The sequence below is a fragment of the Cuculus canorus genome, chromosome 1 (assembly GCF_017976375.1).
Source record: "Cuculus canorus isolate bCucCan1 chromosome 1, bCucCan1.pri, whole genome shotgun sequence".
Classification (NCBI taxonomy): Eukaryota; Metazoa; Chordata; class Aves; order Cuculiformes; family Cuculidae; genus Cuculus; species Cuculus canorus.
Genome location: NC_071401.1, coordinates 43,703,208 through 43,726,587, shown reverse-complemented (window position 1 = coordinate 43,726,587; position 23,380 = coordinate 43,703,208). Strand labels below are relative to the sequence as shown.

Here is a 23,380-nt window from a genome sequence, read left to right as displayed (position 1 = left end):
ATTTATTCTTGCCAAAATCTAAAGAAAAGCTATCAGTTGTTTATGAAAAATACTGAGTTTGTCTCATGTGTTGCAAATGCAGGCAGTCAGAAATATGAGGAAAAGATTCTCAGTTGTTCTCTCACAATTCTCTCCATTGTTGAGTGTTTATTCTTACTCAGTTATAGATTTAAAGGGAGAAAAAAGTAAAGGAATGTAGTTCTCCTACTAATTATCCAATGTGACACACACACACTTAAGCTAAGTGTCTACAGCACTGTGATGTACAACACACCATCTTGCCTGTGCTACCAGTTTGCATCTACAGACACTTTATCCTTCCAACGTGGCATTTGACTCATGCTGTTACCTTATTTCTTATGTAGAACTTTGCAGATGCACCTTTGATCAAAGTGTAAAGGAGATCTGAATTTCCATTTCCCCTTGCCTGTGTGCTTTCATGGTAGTTAGTTTTTTCTCTTCTCAGGAAAGAAGCTTAGCACAAGGTAGATAATCCCCTTGGTAATTTTATGGGCTTTGGTCTTTGTGAAACTGAAATTTCAAGTGCAGCACCATTCATTCACCGACATAATCAGAGATGTGTTGCTTTAATGTTCTGTTGGTACTGTAAAAATGAGAACAATTATATTTGTGTTAATTAGTTACTGAGAAGTTACTTACAAGGAAAGTATGGAATTTAGCAGAGCACTAGGTTACGTATTCTACCTATATATATTATGTTAATTATGGGCTCAAATAAATGTTTCTGCAAATGCTAGTAGCTTTCTAATTAATTTATTCTAGGGGAGGGGCATATATATCATCTCCAAATTATTTTTTTTTAGATCAAATTAAATAGAGCACTAGAAATTGATCAGTGGATTGTGTACACGGAACTGTGATTCACTATGGTATTTTCTTCTTTCTCAACATACTCTTGTGTCACATTCCCTTTTTATTTTTTGATAAAGAGTTAAGCCATTATACATGTCATTACAATAAAAAATCTTCTCATAAGCATGCAAATTGGATCTTTTCAATTTGCAAATTATGCCTTTTTAGATACCTCAGCAGTGTATCTGCCAGAACCATAACAATAAAATTGCAGCACACTTCTAAATAGGTACAATTGTTGCTTTCTCCACTTTCAGCCCCTGCTCTTAAAAATGAAAATGCCCAGAGTCTAAATGCTATTCTTGGTCAAGTCATCAGTTCCTTAAGCCCCTTCAGAAGTGACTATTTTGCTCTGAGAATAAATTATCTTCAAGTTATTACTTGAAACAATATTAACTAAGAGAGACATTGAAAGGTAAAACTGATGCTGTCAGCCTGAAAGCACAGGCACACAGGCAGTACAAAGTTGAAACTGCATGAGCTTCCACTGCAACAGGACCTCTCAATCTGTCATATGTCACCTACTCTGATTAAAGATTTTGGGAGCACACATCTGCAAATGCAGTAAAGGTTTCCTAGATGCTAATGATGCAAAAACAAAACCTGACTGATGCATCCATCAAGAAAAAGGGCAACAAAGTTCATTTAAAAGCTTGTTTATCTGCATGTTTCCATTAATCAGATGGCTTTTTTTTTTTTTGGTAGAAGTTGCTGAAAAGGTCTACTTTGACTCCCTATTTCCTCAGAAAATACATATGTCATCAATACAGATGCTTTGGGGGCTCCTCTGCCACCTTTGGTTAAGAAAAAAATTTAGACTGGAAAAAGTGAGGTACTTCTTAACTTTGTCGAAGTGTGGGAAAGTGTATTTTCTGCTCTTTTTCTCAGTTTACAGAAATTTGGCAGCATCAGGATTACATTTTTTTGTCCTCTCCAAAAGAGGTCTTCTACCCATAGTCTTGGAGAGGGCTCTACAGCAAAAATAATCCCTAGAAACTTTGGCTCTAAATCACAGAGCTCTGTGGATGCCTTGCAATAAATAGCAGGAAGATCAAAGGAGGATTAGGGGCTTACTGTGAAGAATACCAGCAGAAATGACAAAAGGAAAGGCGCTACTGTTAACTTAGTTATGTTCCTATTGTGAAAATAATAAAGGGAAAAAATCCTTCACCTTATTCAAATTTGTTGGATTCATTGCCAAATAGAAGAGCATTCCTACGTTACTATTATCCTGTTGTCTAATACACCAGGTAGGAAGAGACTCCTGCAGAGTATTTCATGCTCATGGATGAATAGATTGCCTGTTCCAAACTCAAAGAGCAGTCAGCAGGAATTTTGAATGTTCTGTCGAAGATAGTAACATTTAAGGTTTAGAAAAACACATGCATAAAACTAATCAGAAAACCAGACCTTCTCCATGATTATTATTTCTCTCTTTGACTTTTCCTCTTTCGCCCTTACACGGTTGGATTTGTTCCAGCTTTCTCTTAAGTACATTTTGCCAAGGTGAAATGATAAACAGGAACCTTATTCTTTAGATTAATGGAAACTGACTGGCATTACCCCTTCTTTTCTTGTCTGTAGAACTAGATGATTATCTACTTTAAGGTCATTTTTATTATTAATCTGTACTTTTACAGTTGCATGCTTCAGGACTTGATTCATGGTAAAATGTGTTTCAGTTTAGAGTGCTGTGAGATGTGTTGTCAAGCCTTGCTATAAAATTTCGTTCTTTTGTCTTTTGACTTACCAGTTCATGGTGATAGTTTCCTATTATGTGTTTACAAATTATGTACCACGACCCTTTCTGCTCACAACAAGGTACCAGGATCTGACAGATCATAATTGTAGACAGTCTAGAACTAGTGGCCAGGGTAAACATAGAACAGTGGTCTCATCAGCTGAAGCTCCCACATGGACCCACACAAGCAGATTTCCTTTCTGTGGAAAATGGAGCACATGGAAGAGAAGAAGACAGGGAGAAAAAGGCTGAGAATCTATGATTAGGGCAGAAAGCCACACTTAGAAACTGGGAAGTTCCCCGAGGCCGCCAAATAGCAGCAAAATTCTCACAGGGCCTAAAGTAAGGATATGATCAAGTACCTCTCTATGAGATTATATTGTAGTTCCTACATCAACTTTCATTTGAGGATCAAAAAATATATTACCAAGGCGGTCTTTTTGTCTCTCCTTAGCAAAATAGGGTGCTGGAACACAATGAAGTTAAACAATTTCTAATCATTGAACCACTTCTCTTTATTGCCAAGATCAAAGATAGTAGGGTAGTGGAATAGCTGAGACTGGAAAGTAGTGATGAAATGATGAGTTCACAGAAATCAACCATCATTTTCCCTTTGACTTCAGCAACTGAACAAACAAGTAGGATTTCAGCTCAAATCTTGACTGACTGACTGTGGCTTTGCATCATGACAGAGCCTCATTCCTCTGATGGGGGCTGAGAGATCTTCTCCAAAATACTTTCTTTTATGATTAGGTCAAAGAACAGATGAAACTAGGAACTCAAATGAAAAACTACTCAAATGCTGTGTTTAAAATATGTTGATTTATGCCAAGAAATTCTGCTGAAACTTGCCCAAGCCTTAAGCCATTTCACTGTACATAGGCCTTGCAACTCATAAAATATGATTCTAAGAAATGTAAACTCTGTCTGACATCAGGAAGACCGTTGACGTGGGTAGGTCAAATGCAGTTAAGCTTGATTCTGTAATGATAAGAACTTTAAATCAACCAAGCTGAGTAATACCAGAGATCCATCCAACTCCACAGTCTGTCTTGATAAGTGGCTTGTAATCAATGCCTGGAAAAATGGGTGTATATGGGGCAGCAGTTCCCCTGATATCTCAATTAAATGGGCTGCCAATTCCTGTCCTAGACAACTGGTTTTCCTCATTAATTTCTTGTGACAGCTCACAGGGACCTGATTCAGGAGATGGGCGTGACACCATAAGATTTGGAGAGATAACAACTAAAGAGCCAGAGGAAACAAGGGAATTGAACTTGAGGGTATACACAAATCTAGCAGCACTAAACCTAGACAGTGATTATGTGGGAAACTAAGGGCAGGTCTCGGTTCAGTGGCAGTGCTGGTGGTGCCTATTCCCACTGCTAAGGATCCAACTCCTGAGATGATGGTCGCAGTTTCTTATTGCCCCTTACAACATTCCTTATTTACACGAGACCCCAAATATCAATGGCAGATAAGGACATTTACAGTTAATTGGGGTAGAGATACCCACATAAAAGAAACAAGGACCCAGTCAGGAAGTAATCTTTTTGGGAGTCAGATGGACAGGTGTGAGGAAAAGAGTTCCTGCTGGGGAAAGGAAAACAGTTCCTGCTGGGATCCTACAAAAAATCCAAAAGTAACCCATTGCTGAGAAGTTGCATGCACTGCCAGGATTGTAAATCGTCGTTACTAAAAATAATATACTCAGTGCTAGGAAGTAAAAGTAATCTGTTAAGTGGATCTTTCTATTACCACACAGCGAGTAATAAAATTAAACAAGAACCATTTACCAATAGACTCCACTTCCCGTCTTTGTAGATAATAGAATATGGTCGCCAGCTCAAGGAATCAAATGGTTAGATAAACAAGGCAATCTAATTGACATTTGTGCATGTGAACAATGTGAGGAAATCATGAATGCTAAAGACCTGAGGATTTAGTAATACAAGACCCATGTTCCAGCAATATACCCTCAAGTAGTTGTTATTTAAACTTAGTGTATAACAATCCACACTTATACTTTAAAGAAAAAAGATTGTATGTGTGTTGCCACATTGTGATGTTCTATGGAATGACAGGAACAAAATGATTTCTCCTGTCGGAGAATGCTGGCGCAATATGACAGCACTAGAAACCTGCGGGCAACTTTATAGAAACCATAAAGTAAGTCTTATACCAATGTTGGTGGAATTCTGGCCTACAACTTGATCTGTATCCTTAGGACTCGTGTACGACACAGTATAGTCTCAAACTGAAGAAATGGAGTTCTTAATCAACAGTTATGAAAGAGCTATTACACACCAAAATGAGGCGACTATTGCTATCAAACATGATACCAGATGAATGGTCAGAATCCCAACAGAAATTGAAAAAACTGCTGCTCATCACAGGTATGATATTTTTACCGGATACGCACCATGTGCAACCAGCATTGCACCCTATGCTACATCCTATTATTATTGTAGCTCCGTTATTGGTATGTATGCATATCCATGTTTATTGCTTATCTCACTGTGCTGAAATTATGTACCATCAAATGTTGCCAAATTACAAACTATGAAGCCAGATTGCAGTGAAAGTGCCCAAAATTTTCCCCTGCCCTCAACCCTGACAAGTCTAGAGGAACAACAGTACCTCCACTCACCGAGGCAATGGGTTTGCCAAATGTCTGGTCTATACCAAAGGGTAGAGTGTTCACTCAGCCGTTGCTTAGATGTTGGTTAAGCAAGCTCATGCTGAGGCCTGATGTAAGCTGGGAGCAGTGCCATTAGGTCAAAGCAAAACACCAGGAAGGCAGGGACAGGTGGCCAGAGGGAGCTAAAGGACCATTGTGCAGCCAGGATCATTTCCAAATTGCTGTCTACAGCAGCCATTATCTTTTGTCTGACAGCTTCCTCAGAATCCACTAACTTATGAAATGGCATAGACTAAATATCCAATATGGAGGGTATCATCAACTTATCATAGAATCATAGAATTGTAGAATCATAGGATGGTTTGGGCTGGAAGGAACCTCAAAGATCATCCACTTCCACACCCTCTGCCATGGGCAGGGGCTCTTTCCACTAGGTCAGGCTGCTCAGGGCCCCATCCAACCTAACCTTGAACATTTCCAGGTATGGGGCACCCACAACTTCTCTGGGCAACCCATTCCAGTGTCTCACCACCCCCATCATGAATAATTGCTTCCTAATATCTAATCTAAATCTTCCCCTTTCCAACTTAAAGCCATTGCCCTTTGTCCTGTCACTACATGCCCTTGTAAAAAGTTCCTCTGCACCTTTCTTGTAGGCCCCCTTCAGGTACTGGAATATTGCCGTAAGTTCTCCCTGGGGCCATCTCTTCTCCAGGCTGAACAACACTAATTATCTCAGCCAGTCCACATAGCAGAAGTGTTCCATACCTATGATCATTTTTGTAGCCTTCCTCTGGGCCCATTCTAATTGTTTCATGTCCTTATGTTGAGGATTCCAGAACTAGACACAATACTCCAGGTGGGGTTTCATAAGAGCATAGTAGAGGGAGAGAAGCACATACCTCAACCTGCAGGCCACGCTTTTTTTGATGCAGCCTAGGATATGTTTGGCCTTCTGGGCTGCGAGCTTACGCAAAAAGCTTTTGAAGCATATCCAACAGCAGCTGGACTTCTGAGGGTTTTGTGCTTCCTGGAGTTATAGAGTGGATGCCTGCACTGTAACAGAGGAGAAAGGATGAGCACTGTCACCATTGGCTAGATAACTAATTCTTCTGTTTTAATTATAAGTGCACAATACTAAGAGTTACGGATTATAAATTATGAAATCATACGAATTGGATGGTGAATAAGTGAATTAACATGATAGACTAGTCTGGGCAAAAGGTGATTTAATCCCTGTTTGTCTTGTTGGGTTTTTTTTAATTGTATTTCTTAATGAGATCATGAAAACAAATTTAAATAGCAGAGTACATTTTCCAATAAATTTGAGAGATTTGAATGGACCTTGACATATCTCCTACTCAGCTTCAAGGGTGTATTTCCTACTCCAGAGGTTGCATCCAGATAATCATCTGTCACAGATGCTGAAGGATATGAACACATTTTGGCCTCCACAGTATCCTGTGGCAATGAATCACACAGTTTAATTATTTATAATGTGAAAATAATCCCTCTGGAGAGAAATCAATAGCTTAAGTGAATTGTAAGGCAGCTTGCTCAGTCAGACACACTGTGGATCATGTTGCAATGCTAGGGCCACGGCAAACACCCCAGACAGGAGTACCAAGAGTGAAGGATACTTATTAGTGACAATCTAGTTGCACTTTCATGTTATTAGTAGCTCACTGAAGCTGGTGGGAACACTATCTTGTATATCCGAATAGGACCTACACTGTGAGGAGGAACAGGAGGAGACATCTCAGAAAATGGTCTCAGCCCACAACTGTGGTTATGTCATTAAAACTGACAGTAACTCCAAGCACACTGCATAGCAAATTGTTCCAATAGACAGCTCAAGAAAATTATCTGAGGATGTCTCCAATTTTGCAAACAGAATCATAATGTGGTAGAGTAACAGCAAATGCTGATTATTTTCTTTATTAAAGGTTTGAGAGAAGTTATTCTGGCTTTAAGTAGAGACATTTCTTGGTAGATGGTCCACAGAATGAAAACTGACAGAGAATTTTGACTTTTAGGTATGCTAGCAGCTGAATAAGATGTTTACAAAGGAAAAAAGATGTATTTTGATCTCTTTACTGCCCCTCATACACAAGCAGGGGCAGCCTTAGGACACAAAAGTGTTAGGAAGCTAGCAAATAGGAAAGAAAATGTTCAAAATAAGGTAAGTCAGAAAGCAAATGTTTCTTCACCTCACCTTTCAATTCTTACTACTACTTACTTAGCTACATGACTCACATGTTCAGAATCTTAACAATTTTTTCTCTGTCACATTGTCTTAAGATGCATAAAAACTCTTTATATTGTTGCTGTAAAAAAAAAAAAAAAAAAAAAAATCATACAAAAACAAAGCTGCAGCTTTGGAAAGGCCAGGAAAGCAAATTTGTGGTTACCAACTGAATTAGGGTCACATCAGAAACTTGTAAAGGACTGTCCTCCTCTTTTCACACTACTGTGAGATGATGCTCATCACTTAGTCAGCGAACCCAAATTTGAGTTAGTCAGTCAGGTTTGTTGGTATGACAAGTTTTGCAAATTAACTCTGTACATATTATTCAACTGTGTTTGTCATTGGGCTCGACGTTTCTGTGCGATATCACATGAAATGTCTGATCTAGACTGGCAGCTTCCTACTGACAGGTAGGCTGTTCCATAAAGATGAGCGATCTCGGGTAGTTCAGCTCTTGCTCCTGCTCCTGTTTTTCTCCTTTCAGACTGACTGCCGAGTATGGATAACTCCTTCTAATCTTATGGTTAAGTTGCATTGCATTGTTGTGATCATCTGGCCAGAATATACAGCACAGATTTGCAGCTGCAATCCTAATTATTTGGGCACAGAGAAAAAGGAAAAAGAAAACCAAGAGAGGCAAGACAAGTAGCAGACATCACTCACAAATAAGCTCCCCTGGAACTGTAGTTTAAATGTTTGTACTTCAGTCCCAAGTTTTGGTTTGGTTATTAGTGGCTTTCCTTGCCGCCAGCAGGTCAGACTGTCTGCTCTCAAGCCTCCAATTCTAAGTATAAGTGAGACTGCTGAGGGTTTATTTAATCATTTGTAGCTCCTTAGCTCTTTGTAAGGAGACAGGGGGGCATAGCAATGTCGAAAGGATTTATTGAAATACACCGAAAGAGCAAACAATCTATTCAAGCCAATAAAATGTCACCATATCACTCATGACTCCCAAGCAGAGACATTTAAATTGATACTTAATTCTGTAATGATGAAATATTTAGTCCTTATCAACTGCAAGCTGAAACATTCAGTAAAGGCAAAATATTCCATGTAGATTAAGAACTTCTTTCCTATTGCTTCTGAATTTTAAAACACAAGCACAACAAGCTTTGAAATGCCTGTGGCAGAATTATACAAGGCAAAACATCATCTTTCCAAGGGGCAGGAAGTTTGAGCCTGAAAGTAAATGTCGCATTTCAGAGAAAAAAAAAAACTAAAGTACAGCCAGCAGCAAGACATACGTAGTCCTATCCTAAATAAAAAACAGGTCTTTGTCAGAATCAACTTGGAAAAAAAAGGAATTACTAATGATTTTGATTAAAGAAATATAGAATAACAGGGGACAATGGAAAAGCAAAATCTATCAGAGAAGTATTATTGCTATTAGCACCAGACCTGAGCTTTGAGAAACGATCCTGGCCTCACTGCAAGACATTGGACTCTTGAGAGACTATGGTACTAAAAATTACTTTACAAGCATTCTAACTTCCCACTTTATAAATTTTCTGATTCTGATTTCTTCTGAGGGAAGTTTTTTAGCATCCAATTTTCCAGTGCTTACTGGAAATCTACAAAAGTCAATCTGCATGGACAGATAGTGGTCTCTTAGACACTTTAATGCTTTCCTGCAGCTAGGTTTTTTTTAATCCAAACTTTAACCTCAATGAGGCATTTTTATCATTAAGCAAATTATTTCCTTCTTCAGGAAACAAAGAAAAAGGAAAAATCAGAAGTATTATGGCATCTAGGAAGCATCACTGTCTTCCTTGTAAAACTGGCCTGAAGCCTAGGGGAGGTCTTTTCAGGGAGATTAAAGCACTTAGGATTTACCAGTAGGATTCAGAAGGGAAATCAGATAAGTGAGTCAGATGTCTTTGAAAAAGGATACACTGGCATGGATAGGGCCATTCCTGTTTTTCAATAATAATAAGAAAAAAGGTATCAGTAAGGTGGTCGGTAATAGTTCTAACACACAACTCTGGTAAACCACTGAAGCGAGGAATATCCATTTAAACAGCTACTTTTTTGTTACCGGTTATGAAGGTCAAGCGGCGTCAGGGGAGGTTTGGGTTGGATATTAGGAAAAATATTTTACCAAAAGAGTAGCAAAGCATTGGAAGAAGCTGCCCAGGAAAGTGATGGAGTCACCATTGCTGGAGGCATTCAAAAAAATGTGTAGATATGGAAATTCGGGACATAACTAGGTAGGCATGGTGGTATTGGGCTGACAGTTGGACTTGATGATCTTAGCGATCTTTCCAGCCTTAATGATTCTATGGTTCTATAGGGTGTCAGCACTGATAGCTCTTGAGTGCATTTTCAGTCAGATGACAATATTTTTTTTCTCAAGACAAATATACCATCTTGCACTAATGTAACTTCTGCTTCATTCTTCCTATAGCGTCCTGGTTTAGCACGCCCTCCCCAGACAGGTCAGTAACTGAACCGGACAGCTGTAGTCCCAACTTGCCCCCACAAAGGGTAAGAGGGAAGGGAAATGAGAGAAAGAGAGACTTCAGGGTTGGAAATTAAAACCAAAAGAGCTTTAATAATACTATAAGCAAGATAACAGTATTAATAAGAATATAATAAAGTATATACAAGTATTAAAAAAAAATTCAAACTTCCTAGATGACGATATGTCACCACAGAGAATGCTGGGCAGACTCACGGCAGGTCCCAGACTGGATTCAGCAGCAGGCAGAAGCTGGATTCAGGAACTACATCTAGGAACTGGAGTCAGGGATGCACGGATGAGTTCAAGGGCAGACAGACAGATGAAGCCCTCCCTGAACACTGGCTATCAAAGAAGAGAGATTGACCCTCATGCTCTCTGAGCTTTTACGCTAAGTATGACATGTATGGTATAGAATACTTTGTTGGCCAGGTTTGGTCACCTATCCTGTGTGCTGCTCCCCCAGGGACAAATTCTTTCACCGACTCCATGGTGGTCTTAATTTACATAGTAGTAACTATGAGAAGTGACCTCTCTACACACCAATGCCCAATTACCTTGGTGATAAATATTAGGCTTCTTTCACTTCTAGAGGCAGTTGCAGTCTGAAAAGTATGTTAACTTTTCAGAAGCTGAAGTTTTGGAAAAGGCTTAGCTGAGAAGTTAGAGAATATATTCTGCTTTAGTTCAAACCAGAACACATAGCTGTAAATCAAGGTAAGATTTATTTGAAGGCATAACTAGAGTATTTGATTGCAATTGTCTCTAAGGCATTTACAGAGGGGACCAAAAAATTACTGGCTTTCTTTAATGATAGCAGCTTAGCCCGGTCCTAAAGTTTTAACCTGGACTGTGAGAGAAGTGGCTTGATTTACGGGTTACCCTCATTTGCTGGGTGACGTGGAGCAAATCTTTCAAATGTACGGTATCGAGAACCTTTACTAATGAAGTGGTAATTAAAGCCAGTCCACCATCCAAGGGAGTATGACGACAAAAACAGAGGTTATAAATCCATAGATAACATCATAAACACTTTGTATGAATTTAATGCTACACAGCCTACCGGATATTTGGCTCCTTGTTCACTGAGCCAAGTAAGCATTTGATTTTTGTTTTGCACCAGAAAGATAAGGTGTTGCCAAAGACAGAGAAGACCACAGACCTCTTCTGGCAGCAGGAAAACAGCACCGCCATCCTAATAATTTTGTTTTAAAAAAATTCAAAACCTATGAAAAAAGCTACAACTAGTTTAAGTGCTAAAGACTATGAAACAGTGTTGGTACAACTGCCTAACATAACTTTATATAAGATTGAAACTACCTTTCATTAATACAGGGGATGTATTTTTAGATAGAATGATTCACTGCATAACTATGACAACACACTTCATGTATCTGAAAATAAACTGATGTTCCTATAAATTACTTCACAGCAAAAAAATGGCAGAATTGAAGCTTTTCATAAAAGACATCGCAATTCAGCAGGGCCCAGGCTGGTTTTCAGGATTTGGAACAATTTATTTTTTCCCCTGCCTTAGGACATGCGATGGGTGTCTGTATTTATTCTCTATTCATACCTGCTGATCTCAAAACCAGTGCTAAATATTCTCAGTCTGTTTGTGACCTGTACATAAAGAACATATGGAAATAAAAATCACAGCATTCTTCGTCTAAAGTATAATCGCTTATGCTTATCAGAAAGGAACATGGGCTTGTCTGTTTTTATGAAAACAAAATAATATAATATTAAGTGGGCTTGCTGACTCTAGCTGACAAGACAAAGGACTAAACCAAAATCTGTTTTCTCAATAAATACGTAAAACCAAAGAGGAGAACGATTCAGACAGTCTGTTTTATATCAGTGAGAGAGAGCACTTATTCTGCAGTATTTCACTTCTCCCACCTCCAGCTAAGGAAATAACTCCTTGTTTTTCATTATGCTGTACACCTGGACACAGCAGCGTGTGCTCCTGGGCTTCGTATTCCTGGAAACAGATTGCATGTCTTGTCAGAAATGTGATTAAAATGTGAGAATAGTTACGGGGACAGCAAATAACACTTAGTCCTGCAAATTATCCATGCACTGCAGCAGAAGTATGAAGCCAAGTGAGCAGCTCTGAGGGCTGAGCTTCTTGACTAATCCATCACCCTAGGGAATACCACAACCATTTCCATGCCCTTGAAAAGGGAATGGTTTGCTCCTTTCTTTTCCTTCTGACGTTGCTCAAGACAAAAATCCTTGGGATCAGACCATTTGCCAGCGTGCAGTTGTACTGTAAAACTGCCATATTTTGGATCTGTGTTATCTTTTTTTCTTGGGTAAATGATAAAAAATTAATTATGCTTATGCTAGATAAATAAAAATAGAATATTTGGGGAAAGATTTTAAGGAAATCAAATAAACACTGATTATAGTCAAAAAAAAACTCCATTTGTCCGAATTTAATAATATAGATAATTTAAATTTACATACCTGAACATAAGCTTGTAACTCTAAATTCACTTTGTAGTCAATGAGGGATAGCTATATTTTGAAGGCTCATCATAAAATAAGAGTTTAATGTCATTATTCTTCCAGAGGTGTCTGTATCTCTCAAATGACAGTATAGCCTAGGATGATTAACTTTGAATTGTAGGTCTAATTTTTAGACTCTTAAACTTTGGCAGATGGATGCCACTATGAGTATGCTAATATAAGGCACCTATGACAAGCACTATTAAGACAGCTACTTGGATAAAAAGAATTTAAAAGAAGTTAAATGATACTGCAGTTCCCATTACAACATTGTTTTTCTCCCACAATCATTTCAATACCCATCATAAATATTTCTCAGTGTTATCTTCTGAAAATTGGAGCGCACATGCACCTGGTGCCACCAGCTGAGCTGTATTGCCCATAATCTTTATGTGAAATGTCATAAGCATCAGATACAACATCTTTGCAATACTTTTTCGCATGCTATTAAGGCGTAAAGAGCCTATGATACAATGTAGAAAAGATTGCGTGATAATGTCGATGAGACCATCTTTTATCTCCCCTGCACTCAAGCATCCTAATTTCAGGCATTCATAAATAAATCTCAAAGAATACACTAAAGTAAATTTAAAAAAGGCAAGTGAGCAATACATTAAATTGTCTGTAAAACATTACGGAGCTTTATATCGAAACCTAGAAAACAGAGTTGTAATCCAAACCCCCAGCTCTCAAATGCAGGGTGATTCTGTTGCACCTAAATCTAAATTGAAATTGACATTGAAACACAAATACCAATCTACACACAAATATTTCATTTTCCGAGCAAAAAATGAAAAGGTTGTCATATTTTCTAGTATTATTCATAGCAATCTCACTGCTATTATTTTGAAAGGAACTGTGAGAGAGGAGTAGAATGTAATTTTGCACTTTTTAATAAGACCAAAAAGGCCAAAGATTATGACAACATTTGGCAGAAAGACAAGGATTTTATTTCAATTGTTTATACCAGTTCTAGTAGCCTTGGATATAAACACAAGGAACTGACATTGTTCATTTCTAAAGAAAGGAAATGATAATACTGGTATTACTGAAGCTCAGAGTCATGTGTCTGGAATGTTAAAATACCCAAGACACATTATTTATGTAGCGTACTGTGTGCAAGTGAAATCCTAGCATTGGCCCTTATGCCAGACAGCACTGATAAAATTGCCAATGAATATCTGAGGGTAGATGTATTCAACAGATATATATGTGGTACTCACCTTGGGAGGAATCTGAAAGATTTACTTTAACATTGCAGTCTTCATGGAATAGATTGTATCTCCTTGGCAAGTCTGAAACATTTAAACTTTGTAACTACTAAAACTAAATCTAAAACCGGGAGAACTGCAGATCTTTCACCTAGGGGTATTAAAACCATTAAAGTCTCTCTCCCTGCACAGCCTACCACCATGTAGTCCTTAACAGCTATTGGAGAAAAAGCAGGGCACGCTGACCCGAGATTATAGAAATGGTAAATAACTGTTTTCAGACAACTAAACTGAGCCTTTAAGCCTGAACATTTTCAGACTTGGTAACTTAAAATGTCTCCGCTTAGGTGCCTATGGATGCCTAAAATCATATTACAGGAAATGAAACCTGAGAAGCATTTCAGCTCATGGATAAAACAGACATCTAGAGGATGACTCAGCTGCCTACACACTGGTTTTCAGGTGCATTTGATACATCTTGAGATACGCATGATGTCAAATTGACCTCTGGGAGACTCTAGCTCTTCTAGAGCAACAGCTGGAAGCCAGATGAGATTACTGAGGATGTGGGAAGTGGTATTTATGTCTTTGTAGTGTGAACGAATCATATCCCTCATGGTCATCAGCTGAATTTTTCCAAACATCTTCACTATGAGGTCTCCTCCACAGACACCACTGGCCACTAAATTTATCAGATTAAACTGATCTTTCTTGATCTTTAAATGAATCCCATCTGTCAGTAATATTCCAGGAAAAAAATATGGCACATTATGTCAGTTTTCTTCTTCAACATAAAGGCATGAAACAACTTTAGGCATCGTAGTAATGCATGAGAGAAATGTGATAACTTCTAAGACAAACTAAATCAAACAGGAAGAGGAAGGTGGTGTTGCCTTCCTGTACACCATTTGCAACAGTTTTTGTAGCTCTGTTGTCAGCATTTTAAAGACGAAGATCATAGAATTACTGGATTGGAAAAGACCTTTGAGATCATCAAGCCCAACTGTACCTGTCCACTGCTAAATCATATCCTTAAATGCTTTATCTACCTGACTTTTAAATACCTCTAGGGATGGTAACTCAACCACCTAGCTGGACAGCCTGTTCCGGTGCTTGATAACCTTTTCAGTGAAGAAATTTTTCCTAATGTCAAATCTGAACCTTCCCTGATGCTACTTGAGGCCATTTCCTCTCATCCTATCTCCTATTACCTGGGAGAAGAAACCAACACCCACCTCCCTTCAACCTCCTTTCAGATCGTTTTAGACAGTGATAAGGTCTCCTTTCAGCCTCCTCTTCTCTAGGCTAGAAAGATAGTGAAAGCTGGGGAAGGGTTTCACAAAGAGCTACAAGAATTGGTCATGCTGTAGAAAACACACTCAATAAAAGGCATGGGAGATACTATCATGCATTATTGTCAAAATCCGCACCTGCTTATCTGGAAAGAAATTTCGGTCAGAAAAATTCTGCAAAGCAGCAGGAAAATATTCAGACAGGTGCCATGTTTGAAAATTGAGGATTGAGAAAGTCGAAGGCTTTTTTTCCTAAACAAAGAGAAGTTAGCACACAGAGATGGGGAATTTTTAACTGAGGTTTGCCTAGCTTTTTTATAGCAATGCCCTAGGATGGTTTGTTCTGGTGCTGAATAAGCAGTGTTCTGCAGGAGGTCAAAGCCGAAGAGCCAATAGGCTCCCTGCAGCTATGGTACTTACGACACTACTTAGTGGTATTAACACATCAAAGTGTAACCCCCAGAAATACTCGAGGGCTCTGCATGAGCCCTCACAAACCTTGGGGAATGCACTAGGAGAGGAAAGAGAAAAGAAGCAAAGGCTGCTTTTTAGGATAGGGTAGACTGTGCCAATTAGCACAGATACGCTGAGGTGCATCTTGGTAGCAGCGATTTTCTTTTAATCTTCCACAGAATACCAAATTCCCCCCCCCCCCCCCCCCCCCCGCCTCAAGCCATATAAGGAGGATATCTAGTAACATTTCCTAGTGTTTATCACAAGAAATTGTTAATAAGACTAAAGATTTTCTAGAGAGAACCTCAGGAAACAGACCATGACTGAAAAATTAAAAACAAACTTGCAACACTTAAGACAGCTCTGGCAGTGTAAAAGCAAGATATTCTTGAATGAAACTCAGAAATTAGTTGTCTCTGATTAAACAGTATCATCTAGGGAAGGATGATTTCCTCACAAGCTGAGGAATTATTTCCTTTTTGTGTAGTGAAAGAAAGGTTACAAGGAACTACTGGGATCTTCTCCGTCTCTCACAACAGTGATTGCAAAATTGCTGCAAAATTCAAGGGCATCTATGAGGGAATCAGAGGGGATTCAGGAGGAAAAACATTGTACATATAAAGTAATGTAATAATTACCAGTTTCAACTCAACATAATTACAAATGAGCTTCCACCAGCTACTAATTATCTTCTTGGTTACAAAGGCCATATTTTATTTAAATGAAGTGGAATGAAATGCTAGTAAAACTACATACATAGTGCTAATGACAGAATGCATTGGAGGAGGTATTTTTCCTTTAGGCTCTTGATTTAAGGGTCTTGTTTTTAAAGGTACAGGAAGAAAGAGCACACAGAAAATTGGGAATCCTCCTGAACATCTGAGAGACTCCAGGTCTAGCTTGGAAACAGATTTATTTTGTTGTAACAAACAATACATGCAAAAAAAATATACCTAATTTGTGATAAAGATAGTTGCTCTTCAGACCTTTCTGAAAAATAGTCCAGCTCAAAGAAACTTTTTGGATTGGAACCTTGGATCATGTCCCTCTCACTTTTCTTCAGGCAGCCATGGTAAATGGCCCTTCAGCATTTTTTGCAGTCATGGAGGTAAGCACATCTTTGTTAGGTCTTTAGATGCCTAAGTTACGTGGGAGGAACAATTTGCCCAAGGTTACCTAGGGAACTTGAAAAATACCTCTTTAGCTGAAGTCAGATCTTTTCCCCCACACAGGTAAGCCTAAGGTCAGGGTCTTTCTCAAGACAATGTTAGATTACATTTTAGCTGTGAAAAGTAATTAATTCATAATCACGGTTATTGGAATAAAGTCTAAGGACTAACTAAAGCAAGAGAGGGTAACATGCAGTCCTTGCCAAAAATATCCACTCTAAATAGACAAGGCAGAAAAAGGCTGGAGGAAATGATGCAACATGAAGAAGAAGAGTGTGATAACATCCACCATCTGAGATGGTCATTGATCACGGAATGCGTCAGGCTGAAAGAGACCCATAAGGATCATCAAGACCAATACCCTGCTCTCCGCAGGACTACCTAAAACTAAAAAATATGTCTAAGACCATTGTCCAGATGCTCCTTGAACTCTGATAGGCTTGGTGCCATGATCACTTCCCTGGGGAGCCTGTTCCAGTGACCAGCCACCACCTTTTCCTAATGCCCAAGCAGAACTTCCCCTGAGGCAGCTTCATTCCATTTCCTCGTGTCATATTGCTGGTCACTAGAGTGAGAAGATCAACACCTCTCACTCCACAGCCTACCTTGAGGAAGGTGTGGATGCCAATCAGGTCACCTCTGAGTCTTCCCTTCTCCAGGCTGAATAAACAAAGTCACCTCAGTTGCTCCGCGTGAGTCTTGCCCCTGAGGCTTTCACTGTCTTGGTCACCCTCCTCTGGACACTAATGGTTTGATGTCCTCCTCATACTGAGGTGCTGCAAAGTGCAAACATTACCTGAGGTAAGACAGCACCAGCTGAGTGTAGAGTGGGACAACCAGGTCTCTCAACACAAGTCTTACATTTTATTTAGAAGACAAAAGTCATGGAAATAGAGGAGAAGGCAAGAAACATTTTGCAAAAGAAGACAGGGCAGAAAGCAGGAAGCAACTATAAAGTGTATGCTAGGAAAGAAGTTGCAGGAATCACCTTTTGCCCAATGCACTGCAAATTATATAGGGTTAACAGTGGACTTAGTGCACTGCTCAGACCTAAATCCACAGTGAAATTAAAACATTGAAAGACAAAACCCCAAATACCAGAATGATCAAAGACAATCAAAATCTTGCAAGAATAGCAAATCCATATAAATATTTTTGACATTTAAATGTCAAAATGATTTCATGACAACAACAATAGCTGTCAAGTGCAAACGCACTGAGCTTTCCATTCACCTTTCAAATAGCAATTTAATAAGCAATTTCCATATTTTTCCTTTCATAGATAGGGGGTCTATGTTTTGTTTGCAAGTGTTGTCATTTACAGTCAAAAATGTCAATCTTATCATGAAACATTAATAAGTATCACAACCATGCACTTTTTGCTTATTTTTTATTCCTAGCATGCTGGCTTTTCTTAGGATCAGGGCTACAGTGGTTAAAGTGCGCATGATCTTGCTGTGAGATACTTGCTATTCTAAGCAGATCTACAGCTGAAGACACAAAGTCCTGCCATAAAGCCCGCTAGCATGGAGCTCTCTGGAGTCACAGACGTGACAGTGGCAGTCTGCACAGGCATAAAAGCCTTGGCAAGTATCTCACAGTGCAGAAGTGACAGCTAAACATCCAAGACACAACCACGTTATACAAACCTTTACATAGACTCTCAGTCTTCTTATTATAGCATAATAAATGTACATTATCTGTATTTGCAGTTAAACTTATTTTTAATTATCTGGCTTATTTCTTGTACATCACGCTGAATACATAAATATAATATCCAGAGATGTAGCAGAATGATAAAAACACAAACATAATTCATATGCGTAGAAATAAAGTTGAAGGCAATATTACGGTGCTGATGAAGATTCTAGGCTGAAGAGAACATTTTTTTAAAGGCTTTTTTTTTTGTCTGAAAGAGGAACAGACATTTGGCTTTAACCCTCCACTTTTACAGCCTGTTTTATAACACACATGAAATTATTTTTCAGTATTTAGTTATTTGAACATTAAGCACTAGATGTTCAACACTCTATATTGTACATGAAATATATATATATTTTTAGTATCTCTGTTGAAACTCAGTAAAAATAAAAGCAGGGGTGTTTTTGCAGTTTCTCTGGATAGCAACCTTTGCCTCTTGTGTATGGACTACATTTCCATGTGTGATTAAAATGATAGGTGTCTTGTGGTTTATAAAACCCAATCCTATTTACTTAGCTGTGTTTTTAATTAAGTGTGCTTTGCAGTCAAACTCTCTGTGGCACTTGTATGGAGAACACTATATAAATAAAATGAGTGACTGAATATAATATTGGATAGAGATTGCTGAAATGCATTTTAATGTACTTAAAGCGTGCTCATAAAACTTCTGTTGGACAGGCTAAAAATTCAAATTTCCTGGAGGAGAAAAAACTTTTTTTCATTATTTAACCAGAGTGACATATGATTAGTTGTTACAATCTACCCAGAAAAATTAAAAACTCTTTTATGCCACTATTTCCCTTCTGAGTTTCAGGTTGTCCTACCTTACAGCTATTTTCATCTACCATAGTAGATCAGATGATAAGTAAGGCCCCTCACCCCACTCACAGATTTGCTGTTCTAGTGGCTATGCCATACGAACAAAGGACTAGGAGCATTGGCTGTTTGAATTCTGCATCTTTTCAAACCACATGTACATCTTACATCCGGAAAATCAAAGCATCCTTAAATTACTGGATGACATCAGGGTAAGAGATGTGTAATTATCTGGAAGTATATTCAGTACTTTGTGCTTTTATTGTTCTTATGCCCATGACTGGAACATGCAGATCGTCAGTTTTACTCCCATTCAGCTAATGCCTCTATCAACACAAGACAAAAGATGGTCTCTGGCTACAGAAGTAAACAATCTCAACAAGAGATTACAGAGAGATGCAAGGTGATTCAGAGATTATGCCAGATGGAATCACAGACAGTAAAGCAGTCGCTCTAAAAGGATGCATCCACTTAAGAGTGAAGTAGACAATGCCTCTCAAAGTGCCCCTTTCTCTCTAGAGACTATAAAAGGAATTGGGATCTGAGAACTTGACACCCACCTTACAGATAACTAAAATAAAAGGAGATGAATCTCAGAGAATTAGAATAGCTATTTATTGTCAATTTTCTCTGGGAAGCACACAGATGAGACTTAAGGATGGCTGTTTATATAAAAGAGAGCAAAGGAATTGTGTGCATATTTAGATTGAGCTGATCTCAGGCGGATCAGCACCAACTATGATACCTATTCAGGCATTTCCCAGTAATACAATGATACAATCAATGATTTTTCAATGTATTTTTTTACACATTATTCAATTTCCTCGTTATTAGGACGATGCTGTGCATATGGTAGAAATTTTATTAAGTTGCTGGAGCAAAAAGTACAGCTGCTGCTGCAGGTACTTCTTTGATTTTTGAGTCAGCTTGCATGACTCATTGCAAACTCCTTATTATACTCCAGGTGGGAGCAGTGACATTAAAACTCATGATCTTTCTGATGGACTCTTTCCCCATCCCTGGAGGTGTTCAAGGCCAGGTTAAAGGAGTCTTTGAGCAACCTGATCTAGTGGGAGGTGTCCCTGCCCATGTTAGGGGGTGTTGAAACTGGATGATCTTTAAGATGCCTTCCAATCCAAACCATCTGATGATTCTATGATAAACCAAAACATGGGAGCTCTAGCCTTGGACCCACGCTCAGCAGCAAACTTTCTGTACTATCCTGTACGTGTTTGCAATATGTCAGCTACCCGGTGGTCTGAGCCCATTCTTGACTTAGATCACTTGGCCTCTTGAATATTTGCTCCAAGTGCAGTCAAAGACTTGCATTATGGTCTGCCATTGTCCTTTGGGAAACATCAAAGTTATCACTCATACAGTATAAAATGATTAGGCATGGTGGAACCAGATCAAGTTACAGCTAACTCCAGCATCATCTTAAGTGTGCCTTTTTTCTAAGCTTTTGGGGTGCTTTGAGCCTGAGCTGCAGTAGCTCACAAGACAGAAAGAAAGGACGTAGATCTGGCAGCAGCATGCTTATGCCTGTTTTCTATCTCTGCATTATGGTTAAATACTCAGCCTTTTGGTATTTGTCTAGATATACCCTTTTATCACAGATCTTCACTTGCAGAATAGGAATCAGATCAGCTCCTTTGTCACCTTCTTTGTGTGTCTTGGATTCCAAAAAGAGAAACAACAGCATAAATACTCTGATGACTGGTGAGAGCACCTTTAGCGCTTTTCTTGTGTGTGTTTTAAGAGGTCCAGCTCCTCCTGTTAGCTTCTGTTTTAAAGCAGCAAAACGCTGTGAGTCAAAAAAGAAAACTGTGTTCTGTGTTATGATCCTAAGGGTAATCTCTACACTCTTGTAATAAGCATAGTAGTCTAACAACTTAAATTACCCAGCTTTTGCACTTTAAATTTCCACAATATATCCAAATAGTGCATAAGAAAGCATAGAGTCATGAGGGAAATGGCATAACTGCAGTAAAGCCACACTTACAGAAAAAGCAGACTACATGCTGTGAACTACAGGAGAGGTGAATATTTCATTACATCCACTTTTAACATGTTCGGGTCATTATGTAGTTACAGTCTGAGTTGCTTTGTTTTTTGATTGTGTACAAATCTTTAGATTTTAAAATGGAAAGTATTTTAATTGCTGTACTATTCTGTCTTATAAACAAATAAGTTAACTTTGACAATATTAAATTTTGTGTCTTAATGAGGGCTGGGGGCAGAAGGAGAAAAATAGATGTTCGGCATTACTGGAGAGACAAGGAGTTCTCTGCTTTTGCCTGCCAATGAAGAAGGGGATGCTGGTTAAAAGGAAGCACAGTCTTTGAAGGACAAGCTTCTGCTGTGCTAGATGCATTCTTCTCTTGGTAAATAGGCAGGAATGTAATTTTCAGTGATGGTGAAGAATACGAATTTAATCTTTTATTATCATAAGCAGTTAAGCATTTCTCACTCCAAAGATGTATGTATACTGCAGTGATAAAATCCACACTGCAAGGTCAACATAACACAGATACAGCACATATAAAAACAGTAATGGGATTTAAAGCTTAAAATTGCTAATAATGTTTTTCTGGGTCCCTATAAATTAATACATGTGTAGGAAATTTTAATGAATGGAGGGCATTTGAGAAAAGTAGTTTTATCAGTTCAGTTCTTTCTGACGTGTAAGTAATTTAGGAATAGGAATTAGACTTGCACTGCCTGGCATCTAGGCATGCATGCTGCAAGTTGATGCCTCCACTGTTGAGATCTCACCTCTGCTGATGCTGTCACCATTGCCAGAGATGAGCATCTCTGCGACCTCCCAAAATGATGGCTGGACAATAGTGCTAGACTTAGTGTGTTTTCATAGAATCATAGAATGGTTTGGGTTGGAAGAGACCTTAAATATCATCTAGTTCCAATCCCCATGCCATAGGCAGGAATGCCTTACACTAGAACAGGTTGCTCAAAGACTCATCCAGCCTGGAATTGGATACCTCCAGGGATGGGGCATCTATGACTTCTTAGGGCAACATGTGCCGGTGCCTTGCCAATCTCATAGTAAAAAAAATGTTCCTAATATCTAATCTAATTCTCCCCTCTTTTAGCTTAAAACCATTTCCCTTTGTTCTATCCCTGCCCTCCCTGATAACGAGTATGTCCTGAGTCTTCCTGTAGGGCTCCTTTAAAGGTACTGAGTTTTTTACCAACTCGGTCACCCCTGGGTGCAAGAAAGCAAGTGGGAGGTGACAGAAAGGGCAGTTTGGATGGAATAGTAGGAAAGCTGGGAGCAATAGATTATGCAGATGACTTAAAACTGAGAAAAATAGAAATTACTTGCCTCCTTCCTCCTGCAAGGAGCATGTGCAGAAAGCTACTTTCCCTCCATCCCCTTCCTTTTTCAGAAAAACTGAACCACCATTTGCCTTTGTTGTCAGGCCAGAGGCAACAGCTGGGCATTGTATATCTTGCATTATTAGTAAGACTAAGCAACTCCAGACATGCTGTCTATCACTCTCCAGGCAGCAAGTGACACCACCTGTCCATCAGTCACACTCCCTAAGAGTGAATTTGTCAGTCTGCCTTCATTGCACATCCACTTCCAATCAACCTGCCAGGTAGATGTATGCTGTTATCACACAGTTGCAGCATTGAGCACGTTTTATATATTCGTCCCATTTATTTCGTTCTCTGTTCCTACAAATATATATATCTACACACTCTTAAGTCAATATAGGCAAAATCACTCCATTTCTCTTGGTTCTTTGGCTTCATTTCTGGTGCTAGTACTTATCTTGTCAAGCCCAAATAATAAAGCACATTTACTAGATGCAGTCGCAAGAATTGTAAACGAGTTTCTTGCTTTTCTTAATTTCATCAAACCAGGGCACTTGGTAGTACCGTCCTAACAGGAATTTGTAGTAACACAACACTGAAGCAACTCCTACATCAATTTATTTGTATCAAGGCAGAATTTTTTCAGTGTGAGAGAATCCTAGGGGAAATCAGGAGGAATACTGAGCAGCGAGACAGAGAAAAAAGAGCCATGTCACGTACTGATTCCAAGGCACGTTGCTGTGATACTAGCTACTTCTTTTTGCACCAGTGGGAACTGTGATGTGAAATTGCTCTCTACAACTACCTGAAAGGAGGTTGTGGAGAGGAGGGAGCTGGCCTCTCCTCCCAAGTGACAGGGTATAGGACAAGGGAAAATGGCCTCAAGCTCTGCCAAGAGAGGTTCAGGCAGGACAAAAGGTAAAA

General features: G+C 38.9%; 2 long non-coding RNA genes across 9 annotated transcripts in view; one reads left to right on the top strand and one right to left on the bottom strand.

Moving 5' to 3' along the window:
- LOC128854021 (uncharacterized) overlaps positions 1 to 23,380 on the top strand; it is a 97,101-nt gene that overhangs the window by 19,744 nt on the left and 53,977 nt on the right. For 3 of the 8 annotated variants that reach the window (XR_008452926.1, XR_008452925.1, XR_008452933.1), the window contains one exon: positions 4,842 to 5,753. The exons of 4 other annotated variants lie outside the window; for them this stretch is intronic. This is a non-coding gene — a long non-coding RNA (uncharacterized LOC128854021). Of the gene's footprint in view, positions 1 to 4,841; positions 5,754 to 14,033; positions 15,633 to 23,380 lie in introns of those variants that run through there. One more of the 8 variants, XR_008452932.1, reaches the window with a different exon arrangement.
- LOC128854031 (uncharacterized) lies at positions 498 to 20,126 on the bottom strand. Its single transcript, XR_008452936.1, has 3 exons — positions 17,206 to 20,126; positions 6,158 to 6,311; positions 498 to 604 (listed from the first exon to the last, which is right to left on the bottom strand). It is a non-coding gene; the product is annotated as an uncharacterized LOC128854031 (long non-coding RNA).